At 45.5% G+C, this 23,494-nt stretch overlaps 1 pseudogene; it reads right to left on the bottom strand.

Moving 5' to 3' along the window:
- Positions 1–1,868: 1,868 nt before the first annotated feature.
- LOC119164791 (uncharacterized) lies at positions 1,869–6,744 on the bottom strand (annotated as a pseudogene).
- Positions 6,745–23,494: the final 16,750 nt, after the last annotated feature.

The following is a 23,494-nucleotide window of genomic DNA, read 5'->3' on the forward strand; positions in this document are numbered from 1 at the left end:
GACGCTGCATTAACGACCCATTCTGCAAATCCTCTGCTGACGATTCCTACACGCCGCAATATTTTGGACCTTTTGGTGGATGACGTTACCGTTACAGCCCTCATAGACACTGGTGCACACATTTCAGTCATGAGCGCTGCTCTCTGTATTAAACTGCGAAAAGTGATCACGCCTCCTATTAAGTGTGCAGTAATGCTTGCCGATGGGAGCACATCTGCCGTTCTCGGCATGTGTACCTCTCGCGTGTGTATTGCTGGGCGCCAGACCGTCGTATTGTTCACCGTGCTTGAGCAGTGCCCACATGACGTGATTCTTGGCCTCGACTTTCTCTCTGCGCACTCCGCCCTTATCGACTGCTCGACGGGACTTCTTCAGTTGGAACTGCCTTTTGACGCCGCTGTTGCCCATGACGCTCAAAGTCGCCTTTGTGCCACCGAGTTCCTGCATCTTCCGCCGCAAGCCGCGACTTACGTGCAGCTCGTGTGTGATCCGCCTGTGCGCGATGGTGAATATGTCGTTTCACCTATTACCGACGTTGTGCTAAAGCACTCCATTGCTGTTCCGCACACCGTGGTGAGAGTATGCCACAATCAGACCCATCTGTCTCTTTTGAACTTTGGTTTCTCCACGCATGTGCTTCCTGCTGGTATTAAACTAGGCGTCATGTCGTCGTTGCAAGAGTGTGATATTTCTGAACTGTCGGCTCAGCAACCTACTCCGCACGTCAACTTGCTCACTGCGCCCAACCTGTCAAGCATTGACATTGCCAAAATGATAGCACCAGATCTTTCGCCCTCCGAAGCACAAGACCTCCACCGTCTGTTGACATCCTATGCGGAAATATTCGATCTTGACAACCGCCCTTTAGGCCAGACATCAGTTGTGACCCATCACATCAACACCGGCGATGCCAACCCAATTCATCGCCGCCCTTACCGCGTCTCCGCTGCCGAACGCTCTGTCATCCAGAAAGAGGTCGAGAAAATGCTCGCCAAAGGCGTCGTCGAACGACTCATGCTTTCTCAAGCCTCTCAGAAAGATCGATACGATCGTCACCACCGCGAAGTTTCGTATGCACCAGGTTCTCTCGTACTCTTGTGGACCCCATGTCGTCACATCGGCCTCTCAGAAAAACTTTTATTTCGCTATGACGGACCATACAAAGTCCTTCGCAAGATCAGCAACCTCACCTACGAGATACAGCGAGTCGTCGACGAAGCGCACTCAATGCCACCACCATCCACTGTTGTGCACGTCATCAGACTGAAGCCTTATGTGTGACCCAACACTCCCCTTTCGTGACAAGCGCCGGGTCGGCGCTTTAACGCCGCGGGGTAGTGCCACAAGGCAGTAGTGGGATTGGGGCATAAAGCAGTAGAGGGTCCCAGACTGAAAGAAAAGACTACGAAGTGGATAGAGACTGGTTCCAGCCCGCCAGTGCGCCAGGCATTGTCATCACGTGTAATCGCTGTAAATATCTGTAAATATACGTTTTCTTGTAAGAATATCAATCAATCAATCAATCAATCAATCAATCACTGTCTTGAGAAAATAACATTGTTACCACACCAAAAGGTTAGTGCTCAGCTAGGTTCGTAGCATGTGAGTCCTGCCTCATGTACGTCTGCGGCACGTCAAACAATTTGCCAGCTACAACCAAACTTCATGCAAGCGCACAATTTTACTCTTTTCACTTACCAGCATCGTGGCGCCATCTCTTGAATAGGCCATCTAGCTGGCAAATGATTTCATTGGCACACATAACGGCCGAGTAGTTGTGCAAATGAAACCACTTATGCTCAGAGTAGTGCTCCTTCTGGAGCATATATATGCCCGAAAATTCGTTGTGTCGTGCCACCTATGAAGCCTCAGCAGGTCTTCAGTGCAGCATCCTTTTGGTTCACGGCCTGAAAGCGACAACAAAAAACAGTCAAAAAAGCTGCTAATAGAATTTATAGACAGGTTCTGTTTTGAGATATGATTGCAGCAATAAACACTATCTTTGCTCCTTTTCATTGAGTATAGACATAGCAGAACAAATGTGACCAAACCCAAAGTTTTCACTTGGCCCCGCCGTGGTGGTCAGGTGCTCGGCTGCTGACCCGCTTGTCGCGGGTTTGAATCCCAGCTGCGGCGGCTGCATTTCCGAAGGAGGCGAAAACGTTGTAGGCCCGTGTGCTCGGATTTCGGTGCACGTTAACAAACCCCAGGTGGTCGAAATTTCCGGTACCCTTCACTACGGAGTCTCTCACAATCATATGGTGGTTTCGGGACGTTAAACCCCACATATCAAAGTTTTCACTTGCGCTTGAGCTTTTGTTTGGTTGATTTTACGTTACTGTCATAACTATCCGCAATGAAGGGAACTCTCCCTTTGCGTTTTTACAAACGATAACAGGAACCAAAGCTACTCACTGTGTCTTTTCGTACTGACTGGAGAATGAAAATTTGAATCATTATATGCCAGGCAATAATAACATATAATACATTATTAAGCATGCTAAATAAACAATTTAGCAATTCACAAATTAAGAGAAAACACTTGAAGATCCAGGAGGTTCATCCAGCTGTAAATTGTAAGATCTGCAAGCAGGTGTCCAGCTGTAAAGTGTAAGATCTTCCAGCTGGTGTCCCAGGTAACATTCGATGTGGACCACTACATTGAATACCTCACTCGAGATCATGGAGCTGTAGCAGTTCAATATCGTCTCCAGATCACAAAGTTCACTTGGATAAGTGAGGCGCTGCATTGTCGTACGCAAAACCTCGGGATCTGACAACTGGACGCGTTGCACAATTATCACTTCGCCTGGAATGAGCATGCCAGCGATCAGGTCGTCCAAATCGCCTCTGTGGAACCTGAAGTTCCGGTACAAGGTTCTTGTATACATGGCATCGATACCTAACGAGAGGTTTTTGCGAAAATTGCTCCGTGGCTACTGCTACAGGAACTCCATAATTAATAAATCATCAATATACTTCTATGGAAGATGGTTCACTATAGGAAGGAATCTTAAAGCACACTCGTTGCGATATCGACGACCAATTCTTCGCTCCAAATAAAGAATGCGCCTAGCCGCTTAACGTTGAATAGTTGAACCAGTTGAGCGTTTTGAGGGAGCTAGCTCAAGCCCTATGCGCGTAGCCAACTTCAATTATTTTGGTTATTGAATAAATCTTGAAAATTTGTTCTTTTATATATTACACTATATAATTATTTCTCTACAGCGCCTATTGAATCTTACCTAAATGAAATAGAGCATGTGTGTGTGCATACATAACCATCGTGTACTGGTTTACGTACGAATGTAAAGATTTCTGTGGAGCAAAACGTTGCTAAAACTCTAGTCCCAGTAACGCGGTAACACAAAGAAGTATACGCATCAGCTAAAAGTCACTAATACCTCAATTTCAGAGAAAGTTTGTTTATATTTGTGTTTTCTATGTTGGCATGTCCACGTTGTGGTCATGGGTTCTGCAATTCTTGCGATTCCGGGTGTTCCACAGCTGTGAACTTCTTCACAAACGCACTTAAAACGCTTCAGTGCCTTAGTGTTCAGCAAATCTGCACTAGAGGCGAGAATTATTAGCAAGCAGTACCACCAAGTGCCCAGTAAACACACCGAGATTCCGCCAGAGAGTGCATGAACTGCAAAGTTTTAAGTGCTACGTGGGATTTTTTTTTAATTACAAGTACACGAACCCTCATAACAAACATTATATATTGTATTATGCATAATCCGCCATTGTTATGTATAATATTCACCATCATGTATAATGGCGAAGAATATGCTGCGGGACCATTTTATTCTTACTTGACGGCCACCCGAACCCTAAATAGCATTTCCTCTAAACCACTAGCTTTCGCCAGAAAAAGAGTATTTTCTTTGTAACCACTGCAGCTACCAAGTGAAAACTTTCATAACTTGTTTTTGAATAACATGCGCCCCTTTGAAGCAAAATATGGGCGCTCCCACTGCAATGTTTTTTTTTTCGAACGATTTTCTTAAAAAAAGAGCTTTAAAGTTTGTGTCATGAAAAAAGCAAATTTTTCACTAAATATTGGCCATGACTGGAATTATTATTTTGGTCATGAAGACCAGCCTAGGCACATTTATTACCCACAACCGTTTTCATCAACTTATATGCAAGACGTTTTCACATATTTTCCTTCGAAATAAAAATGAACTAACTGATTTATCATTATCTTTAAAGTGACTTCGCATTTTCTCACTAACTTCATAAAACATTTAGTGAAAATTGCCTTAAAGCAGCTTTTAAATTTGCTAGAGTTTCCTTTAAATATAACAGAGAGATAGGTAGTAGCAGTTCTAAACCTGGTCTTAGCTATCCATCCGCCCTTAAGCCTATCTTCAGTAAGTATCCTCGTAGCGCATGTCAACAGGAAAAAATGAGGGCACATGCAGACAGACCGAGCGCTAACTTCTAACATAGTTGGTTCTGAGAAACCAGAGAACATTCATTCACTTGTCCGTTGAGTCACAGTCATGTGAGCACGTGAATAAAGGATCAACATAAATAAATATAAGTGCAGCGGTACTTATATACGCGCTGATAAACTCATGTATTGCACAGATACGTCAACTATTTTTCTGACAGTGCTATCGACGACTGGCTGACACACACACATCGTCAAGTGCCACAATCTGCTTAGCTTCTAAGACGAGTCATTTCGCATTTGCTTCTAGCTATTATTATTGTGTTTTCAAAGATAGGGGAACATTGAAGCTGTTTACAATGTTGCGCGAGAAAACCATCAATAGCAATTTTTCCAACATTATTTTTTTTGTGCTCAGGAAACCTGTCATTGATGCATCTCCCTGATTTCCCTACGTACCATTTTCCAGAAGGGAGTGGCGTAGATGCCTGATGTGACACATTTGACAAACTTATTTCTGCGTTTTACTTGGCAGTTGGCAACAGACATCTTTGGTTTTGACTGTCTGCAAAGATTCTGAAAGACGTTCCTGTTCTTTCTGGAAAAAAATGAAAAAGAGATCATCACTTCAAAGATAAAAGAAAACATTACATTTAAAGAAGCAAGAAGGAGAGTCTCGCCATTTTATGGCCCCACATATGCTGATGCGGCGCGCCAAAGGGAAGTGTCGCACCAGCCCTCGCCACTCCTTCGGCCTGCGCAGAGCGAGCCATTGGCTGTGGCGCCGGCCCCCAAGGCGGCAGTAGTTGAGTCTACTCCACCTACTATTGAACAGAGACCAGAGACTCCAGGGTTCTCGGGTCTCAAGTCCTCACCTCGCCAGGCGAGGCCCTTGACACGGAGAAGCGGGCGTCTGGCCAGAACTCTCCCTTGTCTGAGCCTAATCTGTCCCACTCTGCAGGAGTAGCAAGCGAACTTCCAAATACACCTTCTGTACCTGTAAAGGCCGCAGAAGCAAAACAACATGCCATAGCAGACAAAGAGGCAGACTAATCCTCCTCAAGACTCAACATGTACGGTGTGCAGTCTGTGCGCGATGTGCCATTTCTCAACACACTTGTCTCACAACCTAATGCACCCCCCCTCCCCAACCACAACCTGTGCTGGGTTCATTCTCATCTGCTGATGGCGACTACGTGCAAGGTGTGTTACCTCGCACTTTAAACAGAAGTGACCTTAATGCAAGAACATCAAGGTTGCCTCGGAGTATCAACATTTTGAGGCTTCATTCACGAGCGACCATGACAAGCCTCATAAACTCTCAAATACTGCTACGTACAATTGTTGCCTTTTAGCCATGGCAGTTGGTGTACACGAAGGTGCAGTTTCGGGACGTTGTAGCGGCCTGTTTCGCTCAGGTGGGCGAGGAGGGCCTCGGTTTTAGTGGCGAAGAATTCAAGGCCCACGCTACCTATGAGGCTATTCACTGCATTTATGGCAGTCTGGAAGCTCTCACGCACTTGACGACCATGGGAGGTAGGTCCACTCACGAAGAGCGTGACGTCGTCCGCATTTTTAACTTCTTGATGGGTCATGTCGATGACATCTTGCAAAGTGCACCGGATGTTGCTGCCCTGACGGCGCAAAAAGCAGATATCCTCTTCATTGTCAAACATGGGGTGGATGCCCATCTTGCTTCTATTGAACCCACTGTTTCTCGGGTCAGAACTGTCCCATGCAGATAGCCTAATCTCCACAACATACCGCATTACCAATCCGCCAACACTCAGCTGAGCAGTAGCTTCATCGTCACACAAGCATGGCATCGAACACTGCAATTTGTGTGGCCTGAACCTCTCCTTGCTGTTTATCTCACGTCTTTAGTTTGTTGGCAATGGCACACCCTCAAAGATGACTGGAACGAAGATGACTGGCACACCCTCAAAGATGACCGCAGCATCAAGTTTTCAAGACTCAAAGCCAAGGGGTCTTTTTGGTATTTTGTGAGATGGAGACCACTGACATCACCATTGTCAAGGATTCCCAGAAAAATAGTCCCACCTCTCCCAGCGTTCAAGAAGGCACAGATAGTTCTTGAGATGGTCTGGCGAGAGTGCTGGTCCTTGCAAGCCGCCGACAGCTCTTCGATGGAGATGTCCTTGTGTGCCTTGAATTCAATACGTTGATCTTCCTCCATCCGAACGTGTTCGCCGAACTTGCAGAAATCTCGCTTACAAACGCCGGTAGCGTCCGCACGTTCCTCGACATTCTTCCCACCATCCTGCATCGTAACTTCCATCTGGTGCATTGTGCAGGTGTGACGAACCGCTTGGCACAAGTTGTGGGGTTTCTGTGTGTACTTTCCAGGACCTTAATTAAGGGGACAATCAGCAGAAATATTATTTCATTAAAACATTTTTCCAAAAAGAACTTCAAACGCCACCGAAAGACTGCTGATACCTTTTTTTAGAACACAACAGTCAGCTTTTTTCCTTGAAAAAATTATTTTAATAGCTTTAGGCAACTGAGAGATACAAAGTTGGAAAGAATTTAAAGAGGAAAGTATATAAACGTGGGGCACCCGTGTCTTCCCTCGCTCATAGTGAAAAGGGTGGCTCACTCTCGGGGGAAAGGTACGCCTGTCAGATCGAAGCCTTGGACCACGTGTTTTTAGATGCGGAGCATCTTATACTTGCGCCTTGTAGTACGCCGTCCGCACCGCTTCTCGAACATTCGACAGCTGACGCGCGCGCATGCGCCGTCGCGCCGTCGCCCACTCTTCCACCATCTGTGCATCCCTTCCTCCTCTACACACCGCGCGCGCTTCACTCCTCCACCATCTCTGCACCCTTCCTCACCTACACACCGCGTTCGACATCTACAATTCTCCTGATTCTCCAGTGGACGCGCATGTGGCGTCGCGCTTCGAGAACATTCAACAGCTGACAGTGCATGCGCCGTCGTGCTGTATATATACTCAAGGTCGGCGCTCGCTCGCTCAGTTGCCGCTCGTCGGTTGGTTTGCACGGCGCGTTGACGTCCAAGGTCGCGGTGAAATGAATTCCAACGAATCCACAAACACAATGATCGACGTCCCTTCGACCAGCGCCGCCATTTCGCATACGTGTGTACGTGTTCACTCATTTAACACCCCCTCCTACAACCACGTTAACCAATTTAGCCATCGACCCAAGTAAGTCGCAATTTAACACCCCATTTCACAACCACGTTAACCAATTTAGCCATCGACCCAAGTAAGTCGCACTTTAACACCCCGTTAACCAATTATATGGTCCGCATCCTCCTCAGTGTTCCCCCGAGGGAAGCTGCGGGCAATTTTTTTTTCTCTTTACAATCGCTCGTAACTTTGATAATAATCCAGTGGGAAACTTCTAACTCATACAGTCTTAAGCCCTAGATGTAGCCCGGTCACTACTCAAGTTTCATCAGGACAGGTAATAGTTCAGGAGCTATTCCGCGATCAAAATAAGGCATAATCACTAAAAGTATAATTTGGTAACATAACGTCAAAAACATACTTAAATCTTGTCCGTTCAATATATTAATAAACAGCACCCAATGGGCTAACTGGAGGCCCAACTCCATGCTCTCTAGGACATTAATTAGGGCAGCAATTAGTAAAATCTGATTTCATTAAAACATTTTTAAAATAATAACCACAAACGTGACCGATACTCCGCTGAAACCTACTTTTAGAACACAACAGTCTGCTTCTTTTCGTGGAAAAAATTATTTCGATAGCTTCAAGCAACTAAGAGTTAAGGAGTTAGGAAGAATTTGGCGTTGGTAGTGGTTAGAAGATGAGAAAAGGAAGAACGTAAATAAACGTCGCGCCCGCGTCTTCCCTCGCCCTTGCTCGGAGCGGCAACATCCTGCAGTCGGGGAGGAGACACGCCGATAAGAACCAAACCTTCACCCACTTTTTTTTCGGCTGATTCATCGCAGCCAGCTAGAGTTGCAGACGACGGAAAGATAGAGTAAGCACATAATGGGGAAGAACTCAAAAGATAAAAAGACTACGAAAGCGAAGGGCGGCAAGGAAACAGGGGACAAAACCCAGGACTTCCTGGGTTATGTCCGGGTGGCACCCTCTAAGCGCCCTGCTGTACAAACGGAAACGGAGTCGTCCGAGGACGAGTCGGGCGAATCCTGGGATACAGTCTTCGCCGAAGGGTCACTGAGGCAGGAGCGCCGAGCACGAAAAGCGGGCAAACACATTGCCTCGCAGGACTCCCAGACAAAAGAAGATTCCAGTACAGAGGAAGACAACAGCAGCACTGGAAAGGCCTCGCCCGCCCTATCCCACGCAGCTGAGCAAAAGGAGGTCATATGAGCGGGAGTTTTCGACGTTGATTTCATCTGACACTGAAACGCCGGCAGACGGAGGAATAGGCAAGTCATCACCCTTGGCAAAATTGATGAAAGTGGACAAGAAACTGCTCAAGGCTGTCTCAGTAATTGCAGCTGGAACGGCCGAAAACGATATAGTAGCGGCACAGCTGGATCACATAATTGATAAGATCTCAAAAATGAAATCTCTAATTTTGGAGGCCACACACGAGGTTGCAGGCCTTCAGGGAGAGCTGCGAGCGGTCCGAGAGACAATGGGGAGGGGCCAGGGTCCCGCCAAAAGTATGGCAGAGGTGATACGCAGCTCTCTTCAGGCGGATATTATTGGGCAAATCGGCTGACCCAAACAAAGAGAGGCCATAGTGGTGAGAACGAACACACACGGAATGGACGAGCTATCAAAATTGATAGCACATAACATCGACCCTTGTTCCCTCGGACTGAGAGATGTAGAAATGCGACCAGTTCGGGGCGGGGTGATGATTTCGTCCACCTCAAAAGAGGCAATTGCCTCGCTCCAGAAGGAACTGGAAAGCAATGAAGCGACAGGGAAGGCAATTGAGGTGACGCAGGGAAGAAAGCGGCTACCACAAATAAAAGTAGTCGGAATTAGTGAGGAATTATAAGACGAGGAAATCAAGGCGTGTTTCATAACTCAAAACGACCTGCGATGCACTCCAGATGATTTTGTCCTCACTAAGACATGGAAAGGAAGGGGAGGAATGACCAAGTGCTTCGACATCACCAGGCGAGCCAGCGAAGCGTTGAAGGGGCGGTCACACCTCAACATCAAGTGGACCCGCTGTCGCTTCTTTTACAACACATTCCTTCCACGCTGTAAAAACAGCGCTCAAGTCGGGCACGTCAAAAAGTTCTGCAAAGGGCAGTCAACATGCACTGACTGCGGTGGGGCACATCATCTCAGGCAGTGTGGGAACACACAGAAGAAGTGCTGTGCCTGTGAACGCGAACTCCCCCTTGCGAGTAGAGACCACTCGTTCTTGAGCCTGGACTTCCCAGTGTTTAAACAGGCACAGGCAACAAGGACCAGAGACGTAATAGCCCATCTATAAAGGTATAAAGGCCTAACTGAAATACAAACTAGAGAAGAAAGGTCCATTACCCGATAACCAAGAGAAAGGGAAAAAAGGGGGAAAGGAGAAAACAAACAACATGAACGGAACGCAATCACTGAGCATACTTCAAATAAACCTAGGCCGCTCATTTCAAGCAACAAAGAACATTAACATCACTCATTCAGATCATAAACAAGACATCTCTATTCCACAAGAACCATACTTTTTACAAAACAAAGTAATAGGTTTCCCATTAAAAACTCGAATTATACAGGGCAGCAAAAATCCAAAAACCGCCACAATAATACATAAAGAAAATGTCGAAATATTTCCCTTGAGAATAACACCAACAATGATAATTGTTAAGTTAAGCTGGAACAACGTAGATTTATAAACAATAAACTGTTACTTCCCACCACAGACACACTATCTCTATTACTGGAAATTGAGCAATTCTTAAGCCAAATCCAGCCAGGAGAAAATAATCTCCTCGTAGGTGATTTTAATTATAAAAACACACTATGGGGAGGAGATGTAACGGACAAGAGGGGTTTAGAATTAGCAGAATTCATAAACCGCCACTACCTCAATGTGATCAACAATCCCCAGGCACTGCCAATTTTTCAGACAAAAAATGGAAGGAGTTGGATAGATCTCACTATCTGTTCCACGCTATTGCTCAGGCAAGTAAGAACTTGGGAGGTGATGGACGAGGAAAGCGGCAGTGATCACCTGTACATCAAAGCGGAATTTTTTTAGATCACCCGCACAAAAGAGAAACGTCTTACCGAAACGGGCGAAAAGAAGGTATTGGATGCACTATGTAGAGACTTATAGATCAAGGATACGGCACACAGAGAAATAGAAAACAAGAACCAACTAGAAAATATAGTGACCCAGTTTTGCAAAAGAATAGAAGAGTTAAGAAAGAATTTGCAAAAAATGTGAAGGAGGTAGATAAAAACAAAAGCCATGGAGAAAACCAGAGTTGGAAATTCAGAGGAAAAGAGTACGAGCCACGCGAAGGCGATACCAAAGATGCACCGAGGACCTAAGGAATCACTTTAAATCACTTTACCTCGAAGAACTGAAACAATATCGGAAAGAAATACAGGACGCCAAGAATAAATCCTGGAAAGACTATTGCAGTAAGCAGGACAAGAGTGCATTCCCTCTTCCATAGAAAATAGCGGCTAATAAAATAAAAAGAGAAATAGTCTTCCAGAGTCTCATAAAAGAAAAAGGAGAAGCAACAAAGACCAAAGAGGAAACCGTTCGATACATATTGCAAAACCTCTACGAAACTGAAGCTACCACCTCGGAAACAATGCAAAACGATATCATTCATAAGGAAACAGAAAACGATGCAAGTGAGATTATTGAACTAACCGAATTGGAAGTCGACCACGTTATAAATATTATTAGAAGGAAGATCAGCCCAGGACCCGACTAGATAACTACCGAATTTATACAGACACTCCACCACGCGCACAAGCAATTTTTTATTAAGATATTCAATGCAGCACTCCTACTCAGACATTTCCCATCAGCCTGGAAAACATCAAAAGTCCTTCTAAACCCCAAAAGAAGGAAACACGGCCCGCAGGCGGCCCACAAATTTAGACCCATTGCCATTAATTCTATACTCGGGAAAATCTTCGAACAGCTCCTATATCATTGTCTATAATAATACTTTGAAACAAATAATCTCTTCCCTGACAATCAATTTGGGTTTACAAATGGCAAATCTGCAATCACCGCACTGTATAAACTAAAACGGGACATAGTACAATCCCTTGAAAACAAAGACAATATTATAGCAATTTCATTAGACATGACTAACGCATTCGGAAATATAATTGTTTATAGAGTAAAAAAAAGATTTAGGGATAAAAATACCCAAGGATCTAAGACAATTGGTATTTCACAATATAGAAGATAGATCAATCAGCTATGAACTGGGGAAAAGTAGAATACAGCTAAATCTTACCAAAGGAGCCCCACAAGGCTCGCCCCTAAGTCCTTTTCTATGGAATGCAATTGTTTCCGAATCGTTGTTGGCAGAAATGCCAGAAACTACCACCATACAAGCATTCGCGGATGATTTAACGCTAGTGGTTAGGGGCAAAAGTAGAGTTAAACTAGAAGTGGAGGCCGCGAAAGCACTGGCGATCATACACAAATGGAGCACCCGAAATGAGCTGAACTTCAGCCTGGAGAAATGTGAATTCATTAACCTAGGGGCCGCGTATAAAAATAGATCTCCAGTGATTAAAATTAATGGCATTTCAATTAGGAGAGTCCAACAACCGAAAGTTTTAGGGGTGATGTTCGACAACAATTTTTTTGTTTATACCACAATTAAAAGCGGTGAAGCAAAGGATCCAAAGGATTACGTCTAATCTGGCACAATTTACAGGAACAAATTTGGGCATGACCCCAAAACACCTCCGACAAATCTACTTAGGGGAAATCGAACGCATGATAGCATATGGCTCTGCAATATGGTACCTGGCAATATCCGCACGGAACAAAAATAACACAAAGATAAATAGACTGAAGGCAATTAAGAAAATCCCCTTGTCAAAAATTGCCCGCAGGGGCGACTGCGCAAGTAGGCGTTTGGTGTGTAGCGACACCACGGACCCGAGCTAACGGGGGAGTTTCTACACCCTCCCACACCTAGCCGTGCGTGGCTTTGCCGTGCCCGGGGAAAAGGGGATTCTGGGGGTTGAGCTGACGCTGGGTGATTGGACCTATAAGGCCCCCCGGCAGAGGCAACACACCCCTTTGGCCCCGGCTTCACGTAGACGGCACCCCTGGGCTGACCCACCCAGGGGAAATCGGCAGTCGCCTTTTCCTATCTCTCTCTCCCTCCATCTTTGTCTTTCTTACTTTTTTAGCTTTCCTGTCTACTTCTCTCTTCTGTTTACTTCCAATTTTCCTGGCGGCAAGGGTAAACCCTGTGCAAATAGCCTACCTTGGTCTAGGCGCATTGGGTTATGGCAGTGTTGTACGGCTGACGTCTGCAAGCTTTCAGTACCTGCAAACTTGCAGCGTCCCCTTGTTGGGCTCCGTGGTGAGTGGCCGCCAACGCTGCTGAACAAAAATAAGACCGGCATGCATGGAGCATTCCCTCAACTCTCTGATCGTACCAGGCTAAAGCGGGTACGACGTAAATTTCTTCAACGAGCCAATAGAAACTTTTCCCCACTTCAACGTCATTCACTGTGAAAAAACCGGAAAGCAAGCCAGGACCGTATCTCCTTTCGTAGTTGCCAGGTGTCTTACTGAAACTCTCGGGGCTGGATACAAAGTAACCAAAATTGCTAGCGGAGACCTTCTTCTCGAAATTCGGGACAAAGCACAATTTGTAAAGTTAGACAGCCTCTCAACGTTTGGTGACGTACCGATCACCGTAACACCACACAGATCCATGAACATCACTCGCGGAGTGGTATCTGATGCAGACTTACTTGAACTCACCGAAACTGAACTTTTGGAAGGGTGGAAGAGCCAAAATGTAAATAATGTACAGAGAATTATCATTAGAAGAGCTAATAAGGAAATACCAACGAAACACTTGATACTCACGTTTGCATCCAGTAAACCACCAGATTCCATTCAAACAGGGCACACAAAGACATCTATCAAGCCGTATATACCGAACCCTCGTCGTTGCTTCCAATGCCAGAGGTACGGCCATGGCTCTAAAACCTGTCGTGGTCGCCAGACTTGTGCACAATGTGGAGTCCTAGGCCACGTGTCTGAGAACTGCAAACAACCGCCACACTGTGTAAACTGCGAGGGAAACCATGCCGCATATTCACGCTCCTGCACATACTGGAAAAAAAAGAAATAATTACATTGAAGGTGAAGGAGAACATTACGTTTAAGGAAGCACGGCGAAGAGTCGCTCCATTCTATGGACCTACATACGCTGATGCGGCGCGTCAGGGAGCACCGCCGCACCAGCCCTCGCCACTCCTTCGGCCCGCGCATACCGAGCCGGCGGTTGTGGCACCTGCCCCCAAGGCGACTGTAGCCCAGGCTACACCGCCTACTCCCAAACAGAGACCGGAGACTCCAGAGTCTTCGGGTCTCAAGGCCTCCCCTCACCAGGCGAGGCCCAAAATCCGAAAAACAGCCCGCACGTGCGGGCATCCAGTGCCTCCGAGGAGGCAATAGATAAGTCGGCAACCTTGGTGCCGAAAGAGCGGCGTGGCTCCTTGGAGCGCGCCAAGAAAACAAAAAAGCAAATAAGAGGGCCTGGTGACGGCCCTGTTAAGTGAACTCAAACTCCCCGTCTAAACAGCCACTCGCTTTTCGTACACACAGCATTATTTTACATTCACCATGAACACCCAAATTATACAATGGAACGTCAGGGGCCTTCTCAGAAACCTTGACGACATCCAAGAACTCTTACACGAACACTCACCAAAAGTGCTCTGTGTACAAGAAACACACTTTAATTCAAAACACACAAATTTTCTTCGTAAATACGTTATTTTTCGAAAGGACCGTGATGATGCCATGACATCATCCAGAGGTGTTGCCATCATAGTGAATCAAGGAATTGCATGCACACACTTACAACTCCAAACATCCCTTGAGGCAGTGGCTGTTCGAGCAGTTCTTTTTGATAAACGGATCACAATCTGCACTATTTACATTCCTCCTAGCTATCAGCTGCAAAAACGTGATTTACACTCTTCAATTGATGAACTTCCGGAACCGTTCTCCTTGGAGACTTTAATGCGCATAGCAGGCTATGGGGTGACTCTCGGTATGACGCGCGAGGTCGACTGATTGAACAGTTCCTTCTCTCGTCGAGCGCGTGTCTCCTAAATCGAAAAGAACCAACCTATTATAATCTCGCCAATAACACCTACTCCTTCATAGACCTAAGCATAGTATCTCCATCTCTTGTGTCTCTACTCCAGTGGAAAGTCGTCAGTAATCTGTACGGAAGTGAACACTTCCCCGTAGTTTTGAGCACTACTACAGTAACTGAGTGTCCACCACGTGTTCCCAAGTGGCTCATAAACAGAGCCGACTGGGAACAGTTTTATACCATCTCTCGTCTAGGTTGGAATAACATATGTACTTTGAACATTGATGTTGCTGTCAACTTCTTCACAGCGTTTTTGATTGATGCTGCAACAAAATGCATCCCACAAACAAATGGACACCCTGGAAAACGGCGTGTGCCATGGTGGAACTCTGAATGCCGAAACGCGCCCAAACAGCAAAACAGAGCTTGGAGGCTGCTTCGGAACTCACCGACAGCCGAAAATCTTGACACTTTCAAGAAAATAAAGTCTCAAGCGAGGAGAACGCGTCGGCAGGCCAGAAGAGAAAGCTGGCAGAAGTTTTTGTAAGGGATCAATTCATACACACAAGAGGTCAAAGTCTGGAACATGGTCGGTAGGATAGCAGGGAAACAAGTACACACACTTCCACTCGTTAACACTCAAAGTGATACCTTGGAAGATCAGGCAAACTTCCTCGGGGCACATTTTGAACGGGTATCCAGCTCGTCCCACTATACTGACACTTTCCAAAAATACAGAACAAGAATAGAAAAGCAGTAACTCGAACACAAATACACTAGATACGAGGCATATAACCAAGCTTTCAGTCAAGCAGAGCTCCGAACATCTCTAAACTCCTGCAGTACTTCTGCCCCAGGTTCTGACCATGTGGTGTATGAAATGGTAAAAAACCTACGAGCCGAAACACGAAAAACCCTACTTTGTACAATGCTTTCTGGTTTTCTGGCACTATCCCTACCTCCTGGAAAGAGGCGATTATTATTCCCATTTTGAAAGAGGGCAAGTACCCTTCTTTAGCTTAAAATTATAGGCCTATTGCACTTACAAGCTGCTTGTGCAAAGTATTCGAAAAAAATGATAAACTGCCGACTTGTACATATCCTTGAAACAAACAATTTGCTCGACCCATTTCAGTGCGGGTTTCGAGAAAGTAGATCCACCACAGACCACCTTGTTCGTATCGAGGCACAGATCAGAGACGCCTTCGTCCATAAATAATATTTTCTCTCTCTGTTCCTCGATATCGAAAAGGCGTATGATACAACATGGCGTTTCGGAATTCTAAGAGACCTGTCCCACCTTGTTGTGCGCTGAAGAATGCTTCATATATTCGAAAGTTACCTGTCAGACCGGACATTCCGTGTCCGTCTGGGCAGTGTGCTCTCCCAAACATTTGTCCAGGAAACAGGCGTGCCACAAGGTGGCGTGCTTAGTTGCACACTTTTTATTATCAAAATAAATTCTTTGCACTTGTCCATTCCCCGCAATATGTTCTATTGTACATATGTCAACGACGTTCAGCTTGGCTTCTAGTCATGCAACTTGGCCATGTGTGAGCGGCAAGTTTAGCTGGGTTTAAATAAGGTCTCCAAATGGGCAGATGAAAACAGGTTTCAACTTAACCCACAAAAAAGCACGCGTGTCTTGTTCTCTCGAAAGAGAGGCATGCACTCGGAACCTGAAATTCGACTGAACGGGCAACGTCTGTCCGTCAAAGCCGAGCATAAATTCTTAGGCTTAATCTCGGACAACAAGTTGACCTTCGTACCGTACGTCAAGTATTTAAAAACAAAATGTTTAAAAGCCATGAATGTTATAAAAGTGTTGTCACGTACTACGTGGGGTAGTGATAGGCAATGCCTCATGAACCTCTATAGAAGCCTCATTCGCACCCGCTTAGATTATGGGGCCGTTGTCTATCAGTCTGCTACTCAAAGTGCCTTGAAGATGCTGGACCCCGTGCACCATTTGGGCATCCGCCTTTCTACGGGTGCTTTTCGCACCAGCCCCGTAGAAAGCCTTTATGTTGAGTCAAATGAATGGTCGCTTCATCTGCAGAGAACTTACATGTCCTTTGTTTATTTCCTTAAGGTGAAAGCAGACAAGAAGCACCCCTCATACTCTACAATTAATGATTTGTCGAGCTCAACTCTGTTTCAAAACAGGCCTTCGATGAGGCAGCCCTTCTCAGTTCGCCTGAAGTGTCTAGCTGAAGAAACTGCAGGGTCACTTGAACACAGTTTAATGGCTCCTGTGGCATACCCGCCACCGTGGCAGTGGCAGACTATAGACTACGATGTGTCTTTCCTAGAAGTTACAAAACATGCACCTATTGCCCATATCCGAACATACTTTTTGGAACTTCAACACAAATACACACGTCCTGAGTTCTTCACAGATGCCTCCAAGACTAACTCCTCTGTGTCCTACGCTGCTGTCGGCCCATCCTTTTCGGAAGCTGACCCTCTACATCCACGCACAAGTATCTTCACAGTGGAAGCTTACGCGATACTTGTGGCAGCTAAACACATCAAACAATTACAAATACAAAAAGCAGTAATTTATACACACTCCCTCAGTGTGGTAACGGCTCTGCACAGTCTTAAAAAACAAAAAAACCCGCTCCTTGTCTCACTTTACTCCATTTTGTGCACACTCTACACACTCAAACAACATGTTGTAGTGTGCTGGGTGCCAGGGCACCGTGAGATCCAAGGCAACGTGAGGGCGGATCAGCTCACTGCATCCGTCCATGAGAGCACCGCCATTACATCCATATCAATCCCGGCCCTTGATCTTAAGCCGTCTCTCAAACGAAACCTCAGGGACTATTGGAAGAGCAAGTGGGATACACACACACAAAACAAACTGCACGTTATCAAGCCACACCTTGGCCATTGGACACCAGTATCAAAATCACGTCTAACAGAGGTAACACTAACAAGACTCAGGATAGGACACACATACACGACACACACACACATCTTTTGTCCGGTGGTGATCCACCATTGTGTGATAAATGTGGTGAGGCATTAACAGTTCTTCACGTTTTAATTCAATGTAAACAGTTAGACACTCTAAGAAGACAACACTTTTCATTATCCTACCGACAACATATACCTCTAAACTCTGCAATGTTCGTTGGCAGGGAACCGCTTTTTAGTAATAAATCATTGTTAGCGTTTTTAAAAGAATTTCATAATTTTCATATGATATACCCGGGAATTCCATAGCACAACCTCTCCAGAGAGGTTTTTGCTGCGGTGGCTACACAGGAAAGCACTTGCCTTACGGCCCTTGGATGCAAGGGTATGAACGAGTGAGGTACTTGTGCTAATGCCATACATGTCCGCCATCGTTTTTCATTATCACCAACATTTGTCACCTATTCACACCACACACACCTTTCACGGCATGGTCATGATTTCATTACTTGTATGTTTTTACCCGCCTTACTGCGAGGAATTTTATGGCCCTTATACAGCCGCTAATCACAATCATTGTCCACATTCTTTGTCCCATGAACTGGCGCTCTTTGGCCATCAAATGGCCCTTGCGCCAAAAACACCATATATCATCATCAGTCCTTGTCAAAAATTGCTAAATCTTTTCATACCGTATCGAACGCAGCACTAAATATAGTCTGCAACATTCCCCCGGTACACATAACAATAGAAAGAGAAAACACAATATTCAATATCATTCATGGGGACGGAAAACTCGTGTTTAGTAATAAGGCTTTCGGGAAGGAAGATATCGCCACTAAGATTCGGACATTCCAAACACACGCAGCAAAAAAGAGAAAATATGACTCTTCAAAGACAATCGATGCAACTGACTACAGATTTTATACCGATGGATCGGCTATGGGAAACAAAATTGGCGCCGCCTTCGTCATCATAGACAAGTTCGGCAGAGCAATAAAATACAAACAGATGAAACTTCCAGAACACTCAAACAATTTCGAGACTGAGACAGTAGCTATCTATGAAGCCATTAAAGAAATGGGCAAAATGAACCAAACTAATACGTACCAGATAGTAACAGACAGTTTATCAACACTAGAGGCTCTCAAAAACCCAAATAACACGAACCCATTCATCCATAAAATTAGACTACAACTAAACCAATTAGAAAATAGTAAGGTAAGACTTGTATATACGCCGGCTCATAGGCGAACAACAGGTAACGAGCTTGCCGACCAATTGGCTAAGGAGGCGACCAAAGAGGGCAAAGAATACTCAGTTCCAATGTCAATATCCTTTATCAGAAATGAAGTAGGCCCGTGTGCTCAGATTTGGGTGCACGTTAAAGAACCCCAGGTGGTCTAAATTTCCGGAGCCCTCCACTTCGGCGTCTCTCATAATCATATAGTGGTTTTGGGACGTTAAACCCCACATATCAATCAATTTTATCAGAAATGAACTTCGAAAACAAGGGATGCATGAATGGAATAAATACTGGAATCTGCAAGGCAAAGATTCATACACTTACCAATGGATAAAAAGCACACAACTCATCCCTACATCTTTCCCACCCAATGACTGGGTAGTTCAGGCAGTTACAAGACATGGCCGTTTCCCTTTTTATTTCAAGCGATTTGCCATAACACACCATGAGCGGTGTGTGTGCGGAGTTGAAGCACCATCATTCGATCACTACTTAGACTCATGCAAATTAACAGCCAAGGAAATTCAAAAATTGAAACAAAAATACACCAAACCCTCTAACTCCACTCTGGATATTTTTGGGGATGAAGAAAGCATTGAATTGATAAAGAAAATAGTTCAGACTATAAATAAAAAAAAACTTTACAAGTATAATACATCGGTGCACACTGGGACTGGAAAAATCAAAGTAAGGTATAAAAAAATAAGAAAAAAGGGAAAAGTTCTCACAACAAACCTAAGTAAATAACTCCCCTCCGCGGCTCAATTTCGTCGTTGGGAGGGGCAATCCCTGCACGAAAATACATAAATACACGCTATGGTATAATTATCTACACAGAAAATATCAATTGCCAAGTTCTCTTATCACCGCAATGGGTTGTTGGTAGATCTGGACCAAAGAGTTCACCAATACATCCCAGACCCGAACTTCAAGTCATCAATAAGCGGGGTTGTTGGTAGATCACGGGCACCGAACCCAACCTAGGATTCCAGACCCGAGCTTCCACGAGCGGGGTCGCTGGTCGCTCAAGGACATTAAGACTCAAGCTAAGATCCCAGACTCACGCAATTTCCAAGAGAAGGAACAACAGCCGGAAAAAAAGAAAAGAAACAACACGGCACAATCAAAGGTAATCAGGAGGAGATTCGTGCACTCACCCCCCGGCTGGCATGTTTGGGCCACGGAGGCACTGAAATACCAAACATTTAAATTACCACAACTCCATCATAAACATTCCTCTCCTAGTGAGCACCATTGTCAAACACAAAGAACCACTTCAGGAACTGTGAGGACAACAGAGAGTTGGGCGAAGGAAAGAACCTTGGGATTATAAAGGGGCGACATCATTAAAAGATAGGGCAGCCGCGCAACAGAACGCCACACAAAATTCGACATTATAGGAGTTTGCCACTAGTGCAGGATGAACAGAACTACAAAGAAATAAGGAAAGGAAAGAGGAAAAGAGCAGGAACATGAACAAACAATAAAGGGAAAGACAGAAGTGCCCAATAAAAAAAACACTGAAGCAAGATCATAGAATATCATCCAAGTTCGAGTAACAGAACCGATTGGCTGGCAAGCAAACCAACATACATAGCAGGAATACAACAAACAAAACTCACACAAAAGAGGTAACAAAACAGGTTCCACCAGCCCTTTAAACATAACTCTGTCCCCTTAGAGCTCCCATAACAGGTAACAGCACCTTACCCACACATAGCAAGAAATCACCACCTAAACTAGGACAGCATTACAACACACATTCGGTCAACAACGACACTACATTAGGAGCAAAGGGTGGGGTCAGATCATTAGGAGCAAAGTGTGGGCAAGCATATGAATATTAGGTGAGGGCTACAGCTTTGAGAAGGCATAGGGAAGGGCGGGGTGAGCTCCGGAGGTAAACAGGGAGAAGGAGAATGGGAATAAAGCGGAGGCAGCGCCCGCTGCCTCTGCTTGTGGTAATAAAAGTCTTCTTGAGAATGCAGGAGACAACAGATACTCAGGGAGCAGCCTGAGGCAAAATCCGGGCGAAGGACACGAAGGATACGGCGGAGCAAGCGACGAGAACGAGAATTCAGGCACGAAGACCGCGAGCAAACAGCAGACACCCAGAGAGCGGATGGAGGAAAAGGCCGTGCAGGAGGTGCGGCAAGCAAGACGCATGAGAGCAGAAATCAGGCAGGAAAATTGTGAAGCAAGAAAGCAAAGTAACCATGTACCGAGATTGTACCAAGCATACAAATAAACACTCGCTGTCTGGGTCCGCTTCCGTGGCTGCGGTGACTCTAGATGGTAGATTTACATTTTTTTCTTTTATATCTTTTTTTCTTTAAATTGTTTTCGGCGGAAGCCCTTATCATTTATTTTCAATTGATTCAAGCCTGTTATACCATAGTGGCATGGGCAGAGGCACTTTATTTTATGTTCTTTTATCACTGCCTCACCATAATTTTTTTTGTTTGGAAAGACTGATTACCTTATTAGGCGTTGAGAAAACATCAGCTTCACTACATCATGCAATTTTCTTTAGGTTGTGTGACCACAGCTGGATAAAGGTATCACCTGTAAACGTGTTATCACCTGTAAAAGTGTTATGTAAACTTCTTATGCTATTTATGTTTGAATTTTGTGTTTACAATTTCAGGTTGCTTGAAACCAATGTATTGAATATATATATTGTTTGTCAGTGCTGATGTCTAAGCTTTGCACTGTCACGGACTGCGGAGAGACAAGGGCCTTTGTCAGGCTGTTCGCCTTTAGCCCTTTGCCCCTGCAGTGAGCTCTGTATCCGGCTTACTGTAAATAAAAATACTACTACTACTACTACTACTTGCGGTTCGTTTTTTCTCTCGTTCACGAGCTACCATGAGCTCTTTAATGAGCTACAAACAAGCCCGTATCGCATCTCTTGTGTCCTTAAGCGGCTGCGAAAAGTCCAAATCTTCAATGCCAAGCTGAAGGTTGCACGCGCAGGTGACCATAAAACAATCGTTGGCCGGAACACGGTCGCTTGCAAAAGAAGTAGCTCGTTACGTCACGGCTAACGAGTGTGCCACAGTTGCAAGACTCTCTGCTTCATGAGTTTACGAAAATCCTTATTACAAAAGAGGTTCTCCAGCCCCTGCTGAAACCTCGCCATCCTGTTGGTGAACACCCAAGGATTAAGCCACATAACGCAAATTATGTGCGAAAGTTAGAGGTCATGGCCCAATGAGCACATGTTTGTTAAGAGTACTTACACGCATTTTGAATGTTTTCGAATTTTAACTCAAAATAAAACATTTGTGTCTATAGCCACTAAGAGAAATCGTGTGCCTCCAAGCGCATTTTATATTTTAAACGGCCAATTTCGCTTTGTTTTAGAAGGAATAGCTTTGCAGTGACGTATGATGCGAGTTTTAGTCCCCTGCGTATGGAGACTCGTGATGTACTGATGCAGCTCTGTCGTATGTGGTCTATCGACCAGACTCTGTGACAGCACTTTCGGTAACTTGGCCGAATGCAGGACGTTCAGCTTTGTTGCGCCTGCGAGTCCACACCGAACGTCTATGCCTCTGAAAAAGGCAATCTGTATCAAGGCCAGCACGTGAGCCCGCCTGACGCGAACAACTCAACGACGTCATCAAGTGGCGGCACCGGTCTGTCGCGCAGCGCACAGCGAGCCCCCTCAGCCCACGAGCCCGTCGAAGCAATCGGCGACTTCCTGTCTGGCGAGTCTGACGCAATGCGTGGCGACGTCACTCGTCCTTGGCTGCAACCACGCGCAGCGGCTCCGGATTTGATGAACATGAGGCGGCCCAGCGGCGAGCCCCATTGGAGGATTCTGACCTCACGGCCAGCGGCGCTTCTGGTTGGACATTTGGTTACTCAAAGAATCCTCCCGGTGCATATAAAAAAAAAGCCCTGCGGCGCACTGCGAGCAGTAGACCTGTGTGTCAGAGAAGTGAGCTCGGCTCTTCGAGTCTCTAAACTGCCGGCCCCAGTGCCGAATTTGTAACGCCTCTCTTTCTATGCTATACATAAACCTTGCTTTAACTCGCTATCGTCTCCTCCGCTGGTCTATCAGCTCTGCGCAGAAGCAGTCGCAAGCTCAGAAACCTATGCTACCAAACGGCTGGTGACCATGTCGGCGGAGATCGGAGCGATGGCGCCTTCGGTACCGTGTTGGCGTCGCCGTCTTTCGTAACGGCTTGTAAACCACGCCAGACACTTTGCGTTAGAGCAGTTGGCCAGCTCATTGGTACACGAATCCCACGACAACACCGAGAATTCTTCGCAAGAAGCCTTTTGAATAGGGCACGCAAGAAGGTAAGATTTGTTTGTTATAATCCACCATTATGAGGAATATTTTATGAGTGAATAGAAACATATGTTGCACGTGACATATCAATTCTCGTTAGCGAGGAAGATATGTAATAATTACTTTGTAACCTCCTCATTCTTTGGCCGCCCACCACTTTTCCTCGCCGCACATGTACTTGTGTCAGTCTTTTCTGAGGCTATCATTAGTGCAGCTATAAAAAAAATGGAGAAGCACGGACACGCTTCTGAATAGCAAAGTCATGAGATATGATGCAGCAAGCACGAATACAATGCTGGCAATATTCTTGCGTGATTTTCGTGACACACCTGTTTAA

Source organism: Rhipicephalus microplus, chromosome 9 (assembly GCF_043290135.1).
Source record: "Rhipicephalus microplus isolate Deutch F79 chromosome 9, USDA_Rmic, whole genome shotgun sequence".
NCBI classification, from domain to species: Eukaryota; Metazoa; Arthropoda; class Arachnida; order Ixodida; family Ixodidae; genus Rhipicephalus; species Rhipicephalus microplus.